The following is an 18816-nucleotide window of genomic DNA, read 5'->3' as shown; positions in this document are numbered from 1 at the left end:
TGTAGTATATGTGAATATTGATGTATATAAGTGAGTATATGTGAGAGTAAGGGATTGTAAGAGTTCCTGTTTAAATAAGTATGTGTTTCTATAAGTGATTGTTTAAGAGAGTAAGTATGTGTAAGGTTCCTTAGAAATAAGGTGGTAGTGTGTGTATAGCTGTATATGCAAATAAATGGATGTTCAATAGTTTATTTGCATGTGTGAGTATGTGTGTGAGTAACTTTTGGATGCCTGTCAGTGTGTAACAGGATGTATAGGTGTATCACTACATATGATGAGTCAGTATATGTATGAGTGACTATATAGAACTGTTGGTGAATGTTGAAGGGTGACCATGTTAGAGTGCCGTGTTTGGCGCACTGTATCAACCTGGTAGTTCAAAAATTCTTGATTGATAAACAGAGTCCAGCGTTCGAGGTAATGGCCACCTGCCGCAAAATGTGCAACCATTTCAGCCATTCTTTTAAGGCCCGGAAGCATCTGCGGAGACTGCTACTTCAACGTGGAATGCCAGTGAAAGCACTCATCCAGGAGGTGGCAACACGTTGGAACTCAACCTTCTACATGCTTGAGCGTCTGTATGAGCAGTATACGGTACTCGATCACTATTTCTTCACAGAGGGTACATCTCAGAAGGAGGACCTGCGGATGAGTGCGGCGCAATGGGACATAGTTAAAAGCCTGACAGACATGCTTCGTCCTTTTGAGTTCTTCACGCGTGCAGTCAGCCAGGAGGACTGTAATTTGGGAAAAGCTATCCCATTGTTGTGCATGCTGGAGCACCAACTGATGGCGGTGTCTTCTGAGTTTGAAAAAGATGTACAAAAAAAAGACCATTTTATTTTGTCTGAGAAATTATTAGAGCGCCTACGTGGTGATGAACGTCTTCAAAAGATCAAGTCAGATCAGCATTACATTTGTGCTACTATTCTGGATCCACGCTACAAAAAGGCGCTGGCAGGCGAAGCATTCTTTCCTTTTGCTGATGCAGATGTTCAAAAGTACAAACATTGGTTAGCCTGGTCAGCCAAGAGGTTTGAAAAAGAACGGCAGGTTATTGAAGGAGAAGCCAGTACATCAGCATCAGCATCAGCAGGCCATCCCCAGTCACAAGAATCCACTTCTGCACCTGTGGCTGGGGCACAAGTGACCTCTCAGCCGTTAAAGACACCGGCAACTGGATCATCTGCACCACACACAATGACAACACTAACAGTGGCTGCGGAGGAGGATTGGCTAAGTTTGATGGGGTATGGTTCTCGAAAAAATGTCACAGGCACAGCAAAAAGTAAGCAAAGTGGAGGAACAGTTGATGACCTTGAGTCGATGGTGCAGGACTATCTGAATGACTCAACAGAGGTCTTTCTTAATGATGAGCCATTGCAGTATTGGCATGGCAAAAAACAATTGTGGCCACAGCTCTTCAACCTGGCTATAAACTATTTGTCTTGCCCACTCGCAAGTGTGTCTTCTGAACGTGTTTTCAGTGCTGCTGGTGGCATTGTAACTCCCAAACGGAGCCGCCTCTCGCCCAAAAATGTGGAGCGGCTGACAATGATCAAGATGAATCAGCACCTCATACCACCAGATTACAAAGTACGAGAAAGCACGCCGCATGAAGACGAGGAGGACAGCAACGTAGATGAGGGGATTTTTTCTCTGTTCGGTGGCACTGACCTCATCCAGCCTGAATTCGCAGAGTATGATGACGAAATCTTGTTCTTATTCCCTGACACCGAGCCCTGAAAATGAGACAATCAATCAAGAACTTTCTTTTTCGTCCTTATTCACTTTTATTCCTGTGTGCTTTGTGTCTCTCTTTCTTTGTTTTGCACAGTTAATTTAATTCAAACTTTAATCACCTAATCCCAAAAACAAGACCATCATCAGAACTGTCTTCATTTGTTTGCTTATTGATTTGAAGGTGCCACAGTCTACATTCCTCAGGTTCACAAGTTCTGAAGAACATGCTCCTCTATCCTCCACCTCCAGACTGCGATTTCCCTCAAAGCAGAGTGCTGGATTACGCCCAATGAAGAAAGACTCAGCACTTGTGGGGGTGTTGTACTTCTTTGCGGGTGAGTTTTTGGTGTCTGGGAGCACTGCTGCGACAATCTAATCTTGATTGCATTTGCTTTTCAGGAAATCCGTGGTGGAAAACAGGAGTTATGATGATTGATGATGATGAGTGACCTAGCTGCACAGCGCCGCGTTTGGACCGAAGGCCGAGAGATATTGTAAGTATGAGATTTAGCTTTTTCGCTGTTTGGGGGTGTTGTCGGGTGGTTTTTTCCGGGTGGGTTGGCGGGTCTTGCCTGGGGCATTCGTGGGAAGGTCTAATACCGGATAGAAGTGTTTTGGACAAAATCCTGAAGGAACAGCCTTTTTTTTGCTATTTCTTCTGTCATCTTGCTCAATGTAGCGTTTTGGGGGGCTTCCTGCTGTTCGTGGGTGGGTTGCGGCCGGGGTCTCTGTCGAAGCACTGCTGCGACAATCTAATCTTGATTGCATTTGCTTTTCAGGAAATCCGTGGTGGAAAACAGGAGTTATGATGATTGATGATGATGAGTGACCTAGCTGCACAGCGCCGCGTTTGGACCGAAGGCCGAGAGATATTGTAAGTATGAGATTTAGCTTTTTCGCTGTTTGGGGGTGTTGTCGTTTTTTCCGGGTGGGTTGGCGGGTCTTGCCTGGGGCATTCCTGGGAAGGTCTAATACCGGATAGAAGTGTTTTGGACAAAATCCTGAAGGAACAGCCTTTTTTTTGCTATTTCTTCTGTCATCTTGCTCAATGTAGCGTTTTGGGGGGCTTCCTGCTGTTCGTGGGTGGGTTGCGGCCAGGGTCTCTGTCGAAGCACTGCTGCGACAATCTAATCTTGATTGCATTTGCTTTTCAGGAAATCCGTGGTGGAAAACAGGAGTTATGATGATTGATGATGATGAGTGACCTAGCTGCACAGCGCCACGTTTGGACCGAAGGCCGAGAGATATTGTAAGTATGAGATTTAGCTTTTTCGCTGTTTGGGGGTGTTGTCGGGTGGTTTTTTCCGGGTGGGTTGGCGGGTCTTGCCTGGGGCATTCCTGGGAAGGTCTAATACCGGATAGAAGTGTTTTGGACAAAATCCTGAAGGAAACACCAGTTTTGGCACTTTTTGTAAGTTAGGGTTCGTTAGGGTTAGCCCTAGCAGCAGGATTGCATGTGTTTCGGGGGGTTCTATTGCAACGCAGTTCTGGTGTTGTAGAGCACTGTTGGAGCGATGCTGGCTATGGATACTTTTGCTTGCTTGCAAGTGGTTTGAATACAATCCACGGTCTGTATTTGGGCCTACTGTTACTTTCAAAGTACGTTTTGTAACCATTTTTCTGCTAGGCATCGTTTTTGGAGATCTGATTGGGGTTCTTCTACATTTTTGCGACTGGCTTTAGTAAGGGTCTTGGTGGGAGCATTGCTGGGAAGGTCAAATTTTGTTCTAAAACACACTTTACAGTACACCTACCTTGAGGGGAAAGATCCGCTATAATATTTTGGCCATACTTATTTATCCTTAAAAAGGTGACTCAGACAGAGCACGCAATTTCAAAAATATTGTACTGTCTATTAGGGAAATCAAAGTGTCACATTTTGAACCACACAGCGTACATACCTTTTATTTATTTATCAGTGGTATTGTAATAGCACTTCCTGTTTTCCGTTCAATAATTACAGGCCGGGTTTCAGTCAACATCCGCCAGGCAGGCAGTGGACAGGGTGTCTTCTGTCAGTGGTCACCAACATTGATGGACGAAGCGTCAGCTGGAATGGAGGAGTGCCGCCAATAAGAGGAATTGTTTGCTGCATGCAACTTACTTACCAAATTCAAGGACAACTCCAACAACATACGCAATACAGATACAGTATCCATTGTTTTAATCTATGAGTGTGACTGCATGTGCTTAGCTTTACTTTGTAACCAAAGATTGTCTTTATCTTCAATTATTGTTTGTCCAGGCTCTGCTTTTTTTTTCTTCTCTCAACAAAACCTACCCAAAAAGAAACCCCCATTCCCATCCATTTTACAAACCCTAACCCTCTTCCCCCGGGCTGTGTTGTTTTGCTTGATGTCTGACTAAAATGACATCAATAATTCCACACACTTGCTGGGGAGGATAAGGTCATAGCAACAGGCTGGTGAAGGAATACGAGGATATCTTCTAGACTTACTCAGCTTCAGTACTATATCTTCTAGTAGTAGTAGCCAATGTCAAATAAATTCAACGCAAGTACTAGTTATACTTGCAAGCAAATACTTTACCATTTGTTAGGCTACATTATGGCACTGTTCTGTCTGTCACCTGCTATATTCTCGATCGTACCGTAACCGTTGTAATGCTACAGTAAGGACAAACAAGGTTTCGTTTTCTTTTTTTCCATAGGCATGCAACTGCCACTGTGTCACACCACTAGTACCACCGCAATGAGGAAATGTCACCCACCCAGGATTGACAACGTTAATCCCCATTTCACGTGGAGCCAGCCCTGGGCCTAGCCCTAATTTCTAACACAAATTACAGGTAAGATAAGCGTTTGGTGGGAGGTAGTATAATGGAGTATTATTTCGGAGTAGACAAGAGATTGACGGTTGTACTACTAAAGTCCTACGACTGTTCAGGAAAACAAAGTTACTGTTACACCCCCGCCCCCCACCCACCAGACTGAAAAGCAGTAAAAAACAGGTATGGTCAGATAAAGTTTAAAAATATATTTATGTAGCCCTAACAAAATAATCTCCCTCACCCACCCTAACCCCAACGATTGTCTTTGAAACGTCCCAAAACGATCCCAACTCCCAAATCCCACCCCCCAAAAGTCTATAAAAAAAGGGCAAGGGACACTCCACTACTGGAGGGTGCTGGTGCTGGTGCATTTTGCGGCATGGGCATCATACTCCTTGCGGAGGGTGGCAAGCTCGGAGCGGAGGCCCTTAACCAAGTTCTTATACTTCAGGACCTCCTGCTCCAGGTTGGACATTCGGACTCGTAGGCGGCGTTGGCGTTCCTTGCAGCTCCTGTGGGGGGCAGCTGGTATTTCTGTTGCTTGGCGGTGGCGGTTGTCTTTGTTAGCCCGGCTCGGTCCCGTTGGCTTAGTCACGGAGGAGGATGCAGTGGTCACAGTCGAGGATGTTGTTGTTGCCCCGCTCGACTGCGTGTCCTCCTCCTCCTCCAGGGCCACCAGCCGCCGATATTCGGCGACAGTGGCCTCCAGCCTCCGTTGCCGGGCCATTCTAGCCTGCTCCCTCCGTGTTGTTGATTTGGAAGGAGCAACTATATGAAGAAAGAAAGACATAGTCTGTAACCAATGCTCCTTAGCATTAATAACACAAAGTGATTGAGCCGAAAGTTGGGTCACAGTACAAGTAGCAAATTGAAAGCACAGTACATAACTATTGAGGACAGTATCTATGTAACCTCCCACTTCTGCATCCTTGCTCTAACATTAGTGGTAGTTTAATGAACAAATTCTACGACCACTATGGACTTCCATTACAGTCGACTATGACAGTACACCAGTCTTATTCTTCTTCTTCTCTCTTGTTTAGGGAAATTGGTACGTTATCTTATGCAAGCCGGCAGAATGACATGGACAGCACAGTGAACTTGCACCCGAGAAAAAAAGTTGCACACCATGATGAGTGAGACAGACTTGCGTTACTGTACCGGTCCAGTACATGCAGGTGGTGAAGCTATTACTTTTCTATTACGGGTGGCACTGAGAATACTCTGTTACAAGGGCTACTGCTTAATTAATTTACCTTTCACCCTACAGTGCAAATGAGTACTAGAAAAGGAAAATGAAGAAGCTAACTAATTTGATTATCTATCACTTCACATGGGACGTATTTGATGACATATGGGATGACTTTAGGTGCTTTGCTTAATATTGAGTGAACAGTGATACACCCACACATGAATGACGTACTACAAGTAAACTAAAGTTATTAAGAGAGGTACGGAGTGTCCACCGTAATAACCAGATATATGCTGTGATTGCAGACGCAATACAAAGTACTGCTACTATTCATGGTAGTATTGGACACATTTACAATTTCTTTTCCTTGCCTTCCCTGCACTGGAACGGACGTGCGGGTGCGGTGGTACATGCTCTTCAAGGTAACACTTACTTCATCTGGCGACCATCTACTCTCTCTAGATACACATGTGCTATCTAAGAGTCAGAGAATACCATGCTCCAGGCATCCATTCAGTCAAAGTATACGCACACATACAGTTTCTGTTTCACCCACCCAGGCTGCTGTCCTTCCACCCATCCTTGCTTCATCATTGACCCAGCCATGCACCATACCATATTCTTTCCTTCCCAGCCACCTCGGGGGCCAAGCAAACACATATCGTTCTTCTTTGCCAGCCATCATACAAGTTCGCGTCCCACTTACTTACACCCTTCTTTCGCTTTTCGTTCATCCCATCCATCACGTTCGTCTAAGAACTTATTGGGATTCTTCTCACCAAAAACTTCACAGCTAAGTCGAAGTACATTTCGAGGAGGCTACTACCTGGTTGATTTGTAATACACCCGTGCAGAAAGCACACTATGCAGTCTTCAATCTCAATAAGTAAGGAATATATAGCTTACCTGTTTCCGCCACCACCGTTTGAACCCCCACAGGACCGTCCGCCGGCTCTTGCACCGCCTCCTCCCCAGAGTCCGCCGAGTCCTCGCCCAACACAGCCACCTCCGCGCTGGCCCCGTCACCAGATGTTACACCTACAAAGTACATTTAAGAATGTTAGAATACACCACTCACTACTATATAATATTTGGTCTAGGAGAAATGTTAAAAAAACTGAATACAATGTAATAATTTGTGACTGTCTACTCCAAAGTAAAAATGTCCCATTTTCCAGGGAAGGCTGTTGTCTTGCTGCACTTTTATGCACAACTGATGAATGCTTGCTTTTGATTTTTAACACGCACCACTTTTTCTCCTAACAGACAGAAGCTTGACTCCTAAGAACACGACCAGGATCAAGTTCAAACCAGGTGAGAGCTCGGCTCGACCACAAGAAATGTGTCCAATTAATCGTCAGCACTAACCACTTTTCCGTTTTCAGTTAAATAGTTTTATGACAAAGTAGATTTTAATAAATGTGTTTACTTTTAATAAAGCTTTTAAACTTAAATAGACTCTGTGGTTTTTGTTCCTCCAGACTAGAGTGGATGAGCTAAAGGTTTTGGAATTTTTGCAAGCATGAGTGCCTCTGACACTTCTTGACTGTGCTGTGACTCCGTACTCTCTTGTCCTGCGTACGATAATCTAGAGATCATTGGGGATCAATAATCGGTGACTTCGGGAGCTGAATGACTCTGCCACACTATCTAGTCAGTAAGGAGACAGTGCATAGAGCTATTGCTGAATAGAATGGGAGTCCAATGGAATTGCCAAATGTCCAATCTTAGTTAGCTACACAGACAGACTAATAAGAATAGTCTAGTAATACCACAGGGAGTCATATTCGAGGCAGGATAAGAATTTATATCCAGTCTACAAGAAGATCAAAGACGATTTAGAAAAAATCGAATGAGGAACGCTAGGAAAAAATAGGTACTCTTTATTAAAATGTAAACTTACTGGGGCCAGCAAAGGAGCCCTCGCCTGCCCGATCCTGGCCTGCATCCTCAGCACCCTCCTCCTGTGTCCTCTTGCCCTTGGGGGGAGCTGATGTACAACATGAAAGAAAGAAAAACCAGAAAACATGGATGAGATTTTTCAACCAAATCAAACATTTCAAAAGAACAATAACAAAATATTTTGGAGAAATAGCAAATAGATAGACAACTATTCCACGGGATCTATCTCATGTGGTATACTACGTTATTCGTATTGCCTGATTTGCGGAACGTTGACTTAGAAAGTTCCTATGTAACTCAATAAACAGACTACTAAAGAGGTTTGCCTAGGCCTGGCACTGCAGGCAGCAGTCCGCAGCACGCGAAGTGACAGACAAAGTCCATCCTGCTTGCAGATCAGTGAATACTCAAACTATCAATCCACCCACCACCGCCACTATTTCTTCTTATAGCCATGTGTCTAAAGGAAGGACTGGACTTCAGTCTCTTGGGGCTGATTTAGAAGTCCCTTGCGGCTCATTTTCCTCCATTGTTGCGTGCCTTTTGTGACGCAGCGGCAGAACAAAAGACTCGCCATGGTGTTGGTGCGGCGTATATATAAAAAAAAAACACATATGGGCATATGGGCGATGCATCACGTTGTAAAGCCCTGCGCCATCAGGGGGTGTTCCGGCGCAAGGGAGGGCGTACCTGCGCAGGAACGAATCCTAAAAGTGGCTGAGGGAAATCTACAAGATGTCAATCAGTCACTTTTAGGACAATGATGCATGACTCAAACCCTGCGCGCTTGAAGCCGACGTACGGCTTGATGCAGCATTGGGGAGATAGGGTACCCCAGAGCATTGCTGGAGCTGCGCCATCGTTGGCACGCAACTCCAGCAATGCGCTGCCTTTACGGCACAGATGCGTAAGGCTTCTGTGACGTTTTGGGCCAATGGGTGGTGGTGGCATGGCACACAATTACTGCCGCATCCCTGCTACTTTGCAGGGATGCGCCGGTAATTGAAAATATGACCCTTAGTGTCTAGCATTACGCAGTTCTTATCTTTACACTACACTCATACATAATTTCTCAGGCCAATGAAATGCTTCTGAACACAACATACAAAACAAAGAAGCATAGTAGCAAGCAAGGCTACTGAGAAGGAGAGCAGTGCACCTGAAATGCATAGAAGATTTTGAAATATAATTTAACTCAATGTAATCGGCAGCATTATTGCTCTTGGTAAAGAACAAAGATTTGCAAATAACAGAGCCGGATAAAACAGAGTAGTAAATGAATAGCTACTACTACTCACCAAGCCCGGGGACCTCTACGCCGAGCGCGTCCAGCAAGTCCCGCTCCCGGTCCATGACATCGGCACAGCGGTGGGTGGCCTGGTTATATGTGCGCCGGACCCCAGAGAGCTTATACATGGCCCGGCACACCTTCTCCCACCGCTTGCGGCGCTCCCGGATGCCATAGCCAGTCGCGATCTTGCCGCCTCCCAGGATCGTCTTGGGGAGGCGGCGCTGGACGTGGAAGATGAGTGCCGCCACTTCCTCCGCGCTGAAGATCTCCCGCGGGACCACTTGCTCCCCCCTCAAACGCCCGCACGGGAGCCGGGCACGGGGTACGGGACCCTTCCCCTTCTCAGGGTGCTTCCCGGCTCCCTTTACCATGGTCTGGGCAGAAATACAGTTAAATGATAAACAAGAAATAGAATAGTGAAGAAGAAAAGAAAAGATTTTAAAAAAGTAGTTTAAAAGTAACTAAAAGCAGCAGAAAACACAAAAATATAGAGCTAGAAAAATAGAGGGATAGATAATAAGTAAAATTAGATCAAATAAACTTCAAACAAGCAAAGGATGGCAGAGATTGAGAGAGGATAGAGAAAGCATGCCCAGAACCATAGCAATGAATGAGAAACAAGATGGCCGCGCCCGTTCACGACCGCGTGGGTAAGTTCGCGCGAGATTTTCCTCGCGAGCACGCGCGAAATTGTACTAGCGAGCAGCACACTTTGCGAGATTACACATAGCGGCCGGAAACGGAATTACGTCACGCAAACAAGATGGCCGCGCCCGTGTACGACCGCTAGGGTAACTTGGCAAACGTATAGCTACAAGCGCCTCGCGAACACGCGCAAAAGCACGCGAACATACACGTCGCAAAAAAAACAATTTTGTATTCGCACGTATTCGCGGCTTCCGAAATCGATCTCGCACGGATTTGCGCCCCAAAAAACGCGCGAAATTGCAGAAAAAACGATTTTAGCAAAACTGAAAGCAATGAGCAGGTGCAAAAGTTCAAACTTAACATTAGTAACATTCAAGGTAGTGCTTCCTGAGGGGCCCCTCCAGAGTTTGCAACTATTCTATGACCCTGCTATGACCCAAACAGCAGGCTCATAGAATAGCTACAAGTAGACCATAAAGGTCCTGTGAAAAAAAAATTCACTGCAACAACAAGCAAATTACAGATAAGGAAGGAAGCAGGTGCCAGCCAGACTGGAACTTTCAAAATTACTGACACATTAATGACCCACAAATTAATTGATGGCAGTTGAAGAAGGGCAGGTGTGCTTGCTTTTTTCAACCACCATAATCTACAGTGATAAATAAACCTAATGGGTGGCAGTGAGGATGTACCAGAGGGTGGCATGGGTGTCCCAGAGGGTGGCAGTGGTGAAACAGAGGGTGCTGTGAACCTGTGATGATAAACCAGACGTAGAAACAACATAGTCGCGGCCGTTGCGAGCCGAAAAGTAAGTTCGCAATTGCGAACTTGTGCCAAAATCGGCGCGAACGCGCGCCAACACAAAAAACGGGAAAATCCGCAAATCCGCTAGAGTTCGCGTATCTTCGCGGATTGCGAATCCGTAAATCCGCAATTTCGCGTACGCGAGATCCGCTAGATCCGCCCATGCTTAGTTATGAGTACGTGCTTGTTGCTGATTGGCTGCAAGCGGTGCAAGCGGTTGCAAAGGAAGTGTTGGCCATCATTTTGTGATTCCGTTGAAGCGAGTAAGGTGAAAAAAGGGGGGGGAAATGGGAAAGAGGAGGGTAGGAGCACTGTACCCTCTTTGGGGTGTTTAGGGTGTGCTATAGAGGGGGTGCGAAGTGAAGTTTTAACCCCTACCGGTGTGTAACTGGTGGGTACGGAAATTAAGTGAGGTAGAGTCTGATGCGGGTAAGGTGAGCTGGTGCAGGACTCGGAGAATAAAGCGTGAGCCCAAATTGTGTGTCTTATACTTTAAGTCATGTGCCCTGCCCTCTGCACTTCAGTTGTGGAAGTAGTGTCCGGGAATTGTTTATAACTACTAGGATGAACTTCTGACCCATACTGGTATGAAAGTCCTGGGGTAGGGAATATATGTGAGTTATTGTCTAGAGTCTCAAGCTGCTAAGCTGAGCTGCTGCCGAAGTCATTGATTAAAGTGTGAGCCCAAACTGTGTGTCATATGCTGTGAAGTCATGTGCTCTGGCCGCTGTGCCACATCTGTGCAAGTTGTGTCAGCATGTAGTTATAGCTACTTGGGTGAACTTTTGTTTAGAACATTGTATCTTGTGTATGGTGCTTAGGCGGTGTTGTATAGGGAGTGCGAAGGTAAATCAATATGGTATTTGTAAAGCGCAAACTACTCACCCCTATGGGTGAGTAGAGCTGGGGATCAAAGGGAGAGGTCTGTGCTGCAAAGTGGGATGGTCAGGCCACTGCACCACAGCTGTGAGGAGAATACATTTTGGTAAGGGTGCGGGTGTTGGTGTTATATAGCCCTAAAATAGCGGGCCTAAGTTGTAAGTTATAGGGTGGCTCTAGAAAGAGCCCTTGTGTTCATTAGTTGGAGCTACATATAAGTGCGGCTGCACAGCTTCAAATTATTCAGGAAAACTTGGTTTCCCTGATCTGTGAAGTGTACTCAATCACTTCTGTAGATATCCAAATATATGTTGTTGTTGTATATGGACCCCATTTTGTGGTCTCTGAGGTATGTAGAGACAGCTTTGTTGACTTTTTTCCGAGATTTTTCAATCTGAGGACAAAATTGTTTGGACCATTTCCACTTCTGTCTTTGGCATATATTGGAATATACAAAGACAGTTTGAGGCAAAAGTACCATCAATTGTCCAAAGGTGTCCTTCATAAGCATTTCCAAACCTACCCCAGTCAATGTGCCTAGGTCGTTTTCACCACAGTGCACAATCATGAGGTCAGGGTGTTGGAGATGCACACAGGTTTTAACCAAAGGCAAAAACTGGTGCCACTTCAATCCTCTCTGTCCAAACCATTTAATGCCCACATTTTGTAAACCTAGGTCTAAGTCAATGCGTCTCTGTTCTACATACCTCTTGCACCAGAAAACATAGCTATGTCCTACGATCCACACTAACATTTTGAAGGTATGGCTGGAAGTTCCTTCGTAGAATAAGAGATATGTTTAAATCTGGGGAACTAGTTTCTTTTCTTATACATAATGGTACCTGATTGGGAGATGAAAAGCATTGTTTTTTAAAAGTAGAGTGCACATTCGTTTTGTGGAAAATTATCTTTGTTATTGGTGAAGAAAAAGCAGTTTGCACGTGGAGTAAATATTATAGGATAACATTTGCTCAACTCAACCACACCTGCTACTTGCATTTGGAAGGCACTGTTCGAACTTAAAACAATTGTGAGCTTTTAACCTGCACGTTCCGTTAAATGTTCGAAAAAGTGTTGCAAAAAAAATAGTTAGGTTTAAAAAAAATTATGAACTTTGAACTCCACGTGTTGTAGAATATTCTAGAAAGTGTGTTGATAGAATACATTGCATTTCTGACTTCGATGTGTACTTGAATATTAAAAAAGACTATTTATATGGAAAAGTAGAAAGACAGTAATAGAGAGAGGGAAGCACCCAGAACATCGTTGTCAAAACATCGCGGTGCTATCGCACCGCGACGTTGACATCGCATCGTCGTTCACATCGCATGCTTTTTGTACGCATGCTACGACGGCGCGATGTCATTAACTTCGCATGCAATTACAACGCATGCGATGTTAATGGCATTACATCTTTATAAAAGTGTTTTGACATCGGTGTTATAAAAGTGATCCGCTGCAAAACGGGATTATAAAAGTGTTTTGACATATCAAAATAAATAATAAATAAATAATTATCGTTTGAAAAATGCGTTTTATCTTTGGAAAATGCAGCGGATTGTGCAAAATGGTAAAACTGGAATTCAAAAGGGGTTTTGCCATATACAAATGCAGCGGATTTTACAAGGGGTTTTGCCTTATAATGGCATTATAATGCATATGTATGCGATGTTAATGGCAAAACGTCACATGCCATTAACAAATGAAGACTGGATGGATGGATGGATGGATGGATGGGTTTATGGGTGGATGGATGCATGAATGATTAATGGATGGATGCATGATGGGTGGATGGGTGGATGGTGGCTGGATGGCTGGATGGCTGGATGGGTGGGTGCTGGAGGGTGGATGGATGGATGATTAATGGATGGGTGCATGATGGGTGGATGGATGCATGGGTGCATGTGATGGATGGATGGATGGATGCATGAATGAAGGATGGGTGAATGGAAGAGTGATGGTGGATGAATGCATGAATGAATAATGGTGGTGGGTGGGTGGGCGGCAAGAGGTTTTACTAGTGAAGTTAAAGGCTTGGATCTTAAGTTTAGCTATCCGCAAGATTGACGCAACATTTGTTGGGGAAAGGATTGCCCTAGTCATTAGTTGAGCAGAATACCCACTTCGCAGGTCTGCCACTCTTGCGATGTTTATTAGACACAACACATGTACGAAGATGGTGTAAGCGATTTGCACTGGGTGAGGCATCGTTCATTGTGACCTGCTTACCCACTTGAAATGTACTTTTCAATGCTGCAGCACACTTGGCCTCTAAGAGGAAATGTATTTTCAAATTAACTATTCATTCATTCAGTACACAATATGTTCTTTGTCTTTTAAACTGTTGTCTTTGGCACTAAGCCCCCATTTTAATATCAGACAGATGTAATGGCATTGTTAAACCGTGCATGGTACCATTTTCAGTCATGGAGATGAACCACTTTTTTGTAGAATTTTATATAGCGCAAACTAGATCCTAACGAAATCGGGTATCAGAGCGCTTTACGTAGCACAAGTTACATGAGTTACTTGAGGACACACACTTTCATTTTTTTTAGGCACGGGGAGATTACGTGATTTGCCCAGAATCACAGGAAGTTTTGGCGTCATAGACTCGAACCCAGATCCCCAGGTCCGAGGTCGAGCGCCTTAGTGCCCACACCGCCATTCACTCCCGCCTGCTTAAACATAAACACAATTCCTCCCCAATGAAACTCTGGAGACATATTTATGGGAAAGAACCGTTGCAGGTTTATTTCATACAACACACGTATGACGTTTTAAGGTGGGTCATCTTACAGGCGATCCAAAGCAGGCAGCCCCTCGCTGTCCCGCATGCCTAAGGAGCCAACTTGCACGGCGAGTCGATGCTCTGACGGTGCAGCACATTACCAACTTCGTTATACTCCCGCCCCCCCTGTCGGGGCGGAGCGGTGTGGGCCACCCCCGGTCGGTTCAGGCCCCCCGACCGCCCGAAGGACTAACGGGGCGCCATCGCGGTTTCCCGGAACCTCCTTCGGCTCCTGGTCCTTGGCTCAGGCACCCTTACTGTGCCAGGCAGAGGTACCCTTACTGTACCCTTCTGCCGCAGAGGTACCCTTACTGTACCCGTCTGCTTCCAGATCGCCCTGTAACTCCGCCTGCAACACAAAGAAAACATTACGACATTCTATTACATTGCGTCGCTGCTCAAGCTGCTGGGTCAGGGTTCAGGGTGGGAACAGCGCTTGAGCCGCGGGGAAGACTGGGATGAGAGAGGCCGAGCCTCGGCCACCACGTTAGATAAAGGGGTTCGCCCCTCCCACATGTAGGCCCTCCCCTGGCCTGTGAATGGTAGACGTGGGGCGGGGCGCCCCACCAGTGTCGGCCGGAGTTTCTGCCGGGTGGGACTAAAGCGCTGCCCCGCCCATGTTCCCCTGCGGGTCACGCGGTCAGCGGCATAGTGCCCACACCGCCATTCACTCCCGCCTGCTTAAACATAAACACAATTCCTCCCCAATGAAACTCTGGAGGCATATTTATGGGAAAGAACCGTTGCAGGTTTATTTCATACAACACACGTATGACGTTTTAAGGTGGGTCATCTTACAGGCGATCCAAAGCAGGCAGCCCCTCGCTGTCCCGCATGCCTAAGGAGCCAACTTGGACGGCGAGTCGATGCTCTGACGGTGCAGCACATTACCAACTTCGTTATACGCCCGCCCCCCCCTGTCGGGGCGGAGCGGTGTGGGCCACCCCCGGTCGGTTCAGGCCCCCCGACCGCCCGAAGGACTAACGGGGCGCTGTCGCGGTTTCCCGGAACCTCCTTCGGCTCCTGGTCCTTGGCTCAGGCACCCTTACTGTGCCAGGCAGAGGTACCCTTACTGTACCCTTCTTCCGCAGAGGTACCCTTACTGTACCCGTCTGCTTCCAGATCGCCATGTAACTCCGCCACAGCTCTGGAGGAGGCTTCCGTCGATGACAGAGCCCCCCACCCACCTAGCTACTTCCCGTTGCTGTTTTGTACCTCTTGTACGTCCGGGAGGAATATGTCCACTCCCAATCTAGACAAGTGAACCCTGTCTTTGTCGTAGTACCCTTCAGTTTCTCTTGTATTGGTACTGCCTGATGAAACCCCAGCCTCTCGTCCCATGAACTCATGCATGGGTCTGTTGACTACCACCCCGAGCGACTGCCAGTGGTTGGTCACATTGCTGGCATTCCTCCTATCACCTATGCGTGTTTGAGTAGCTCTTAACCTGCACTCCCTTCGCCTGCCCCAAATTGATGGGCGTACTGCCAACTCCAGGGGTTAAAAGTATTTACGGTCCCCCCAGTTCAAAATTTAACACTCAGAAATCCGCTTTCTGGCTCTTTTCCAGAAGTTATTTCTTTGCTCGCCTGAAGTCTGATTACTTAACTCTTTCTCACTCTGTAAACTTGAAAGGAAGTTACTTCAAATTATCATATTTGTTCACCTTTCCTTGTTTCGCTTAATATGCAATAAGGCAGCTGTTCTCCTTCGGAAATGGGATACAGGGGATCGGCGAGTGTTATTTGCATGATTTTATTTGATGCTAATGGAAAACCGGTGATATTAGTCCCTGGAAGCAAAAGAGATGAGAATGTGAAAGTTACCCTGTAGTCAGGATCGTTTTCTTGCTGTGTGAGCACCGCATCAGTAGTAATTATGACAATGGATTTACAGTCAAATTGTCCTTCCAGTTATTGTTGTAAATATGGTATAATTGCTAGAGGCCTTTCCAAGTTTTGAAGTACCACTTTTAATAACATATCGTTGTTCACCTCGAGAACTCCCCTTGTTCATGATTTTTCAGATTTTCCAAAACAATGTATTATTGTTATGAGAAGACAGGAGGGCAGTAGCATGCAAAGAGTGCTGCCGTACTAGAGCATATTCCACATTAGGATAAGGCATGACAGTTCCGTTAAAAGAGTGGGCATTCTAGTCTAGTGAAGTACCATATTGGGGTCACAAGATTACTTTAAACCGTTATGTGTGCCAAGGAACAAGATCGGTCATGGTAATCCTTGGAGATGTGCAAACGTCACCCACCTGGAGTGCACACATTTCCTGGAACAGCTGCACACACAAACGTTATTTCCTTGGGACTGGAGCTACATCTTACTGACAAGGAAGCTGTTGTTAGTCAAATTAAATCAGGTGAAGAGGTCACTATAGCCTTCACCTTGCAACTCTATCCCAACCTGAACTGAATCACCTTCCATTGAGAGAGATGTCCAGGCCTGCGCTTTGGAGTGTGTATGTCCTGCAGAATATTCGTGAATCGCAATGTTCATGTATATCTGGCAAATTGGCCCTGTGCATGGCCCGCCGGGTTGGTTGTATACCCTTGCGCTAGCAGTGATCCGCATGTCACTAGCGACTTACACTTAGCGCCTGAGTTGAGTTTCGTGGATGGTTTACCCTTTCCCACATATGACACACCTGCATTTGCCCTATTACCAATGCATTATGTCCTAGACGACTTACAATAAGGTGTATTGGATGTTCGTCACTTTTGTTACAAAGTAACCTGACTGGGTCTGCCTCTTACAGCCATCTGAGGTTGTAAATTACCAACTGCTACATCAGGCCACACCTGAGCCATGTGAGTAGGGTGATTTCCCAGTGCGGTTCCTGCATTGGAGACAGAAAACATTCATTAGAAGCCCTGCCCCCCCTGTCTACCAATCCTATTCTCTGCAATGAAACAGGGATCAATAATGCCCCACTCCTGGCCCTGGCCAAGCCTGTTTGGAGCCAGATGCAAGAATTAAGTTAACATAGAACGACTGTTAGCACTAAGCTAAACAATAGCAACTCTATATGTTAATAGTACTAACAACATTAGGTATACTTATTTCGGCTTGTGACTAGTGTACCTTAATGTAGTAAAGGATTTTTCTATGCATGTACTAAGCATATATTTTACAATAAGTGATGGAAAGCAATACAGCAGCAAGTGTAAGACAGAGGCAAGAAGATAGCCCCACTCCTAAGGCAAAGAGAACCCTAGATTGAAGTATTTTTGATCAGGAGATCATTAACTAGAACAAGATATATACGCTTATAACTACCTTACAACAAGGTGTTGCTCCCTATTTGCTACGTTTGTCATAAATCAAAAGGACAGGGGTTTTGACCAAACTGACTAAAGATACATTATCTGGCATACCTCAAGAGCATCTCTCTAGACCCACCTCGTTGATTTATTCATACACCCATTGCCAGATCTACTCTTGCTGCACCAACTGCAGCCCCAAATGTCTGCACATGAAACTCAGGTCGGTACCCACCTGGGAATTTCGGATCAACCCTGCAAGAACATTTAAACCTGCTTGATCCAGATCTTGGATTGTGTATGTGTGAGCCAGCCATATATGCAACATGGGCAGATGCCAGCAGCTGGCAGGAGCACTCAAGCGCACTGGGGGGCGAATGCCATAGTAGTTTGTGCCACCGCCAAGCTATGACTGGTTCCTCTCCCCTAAGGGCAGTCAGGCCTGGTTGCCCCCCTTAAGCCCCTACCAGACACTGCATTTAGGCTCCTAGCACGGCGCCCACCCTGGTTCTCCTGCTTGCTTGCGTTACCACCTGACCTACTCAGATTCTTCCAGGTTGGAACGTTACACTACTGCCCAGGGGCTACCTAATATTTCCCACCCGGTGACTGCCAGCGTATCACTATCATGAGTGTAACCTGTGCGCCCCACATCCGGAACTGAATGGCAACTGAGGAGGGTATGGGTCCCTGACCCTGGCAAACTGCCCCACATGTGTTACGACCCTTATCCTGTTGCTAGCATGTGGTCTCCCCCTGTGGGTAGGGCGGTTCTCCAGCGCCATTCCTGCATTTAGAGACAGAAGAAAACATTTATTAGAAGCCCTGTCCCCCCCCCCTCTACTGCCAATCGTGCTATTCTGTAGTGGGACATGGGCCAACACTGTCCCATACGCTACCCAGGCCAAGCCTGTTTGATGCATTGATGCAGAGTCTTAAACTACGCCCATTATTCACCTGCCGAATCTGCTAACGACCACTGCACTTTGGGTTGAGTGATCCAGCGTCCCCTACTAACTCGTCCCCCTACTATTCTCTTGTCTGATGTAGGACCTATTAATAAACGCTAAGGCACTGCTGAGATCCGAACTCAGGATCTCCTGTTTACTAGACAGGCGCTTTAACCAACTAAGCCACAGCGCCTCTTGCAGCAGGGCTGATACAGTGGTGTTTTGATGTACCTAGACTGCTCCTGAGTCTATGCCTTGGCGTTAGGCTGCTTACTCGAGAGGTGGTATCGATCCTCCATGCAGAGATAAATTTACAAATAATCTTATGATATTTTATGATGAAATTGAGGATTACTGACAATGCAGCTGGTGGAGAGGTGAAGTCAAATCTGCAATGTTGTCATTGTACAACAGGAATAACCTTCATGCCTATCAGGGTTCTTTTCCATTTAGTCTGTGATTGCGTTTGAGGATTTCGTCTTTTGTTCAAAAGGTTTGTGGAGTTCTCCGTTATCTCTGAATTTGTAGATGTCACCTCTATGCATTTCA

General features: G+C 45.9%; 1 non-coding gene across 1 annotated transcript; it reads right to left on the bottom strand.

Annotated features, from left to right (window-relative positions):
- Window positions 1-18386: 18386 nt before the first annotated feature.
- TRNAT-AGU (transfer RNA threonine (anticodon AGU)) lies at window positions 18387-18460 on the bottom strand. The gene has a single exon. It is a non-coding gene; the product is annotated as a tRNA-Thr (tRNA).
- Between the last annotated feature and the right edge of the window lie 356 nt (window positions 18461-18816).

This window comes from Lissotriton helveticus, chromosome 10 (genome assembly GCF_964261635.1).
Source record: "Lissotriton helveticus chromosome 10, aLisHel1.1, whole genome shotgun sequence".
Lineage (NCBI taxonomy): Eukaryota > Metazoa > Chordata > Amphibia > Caudata > Salamandridae > Lissotriton > Lissotriton helveticus.
This window is presented reverse-complemented; position numbering and strand designations above follow the sequence as displayed.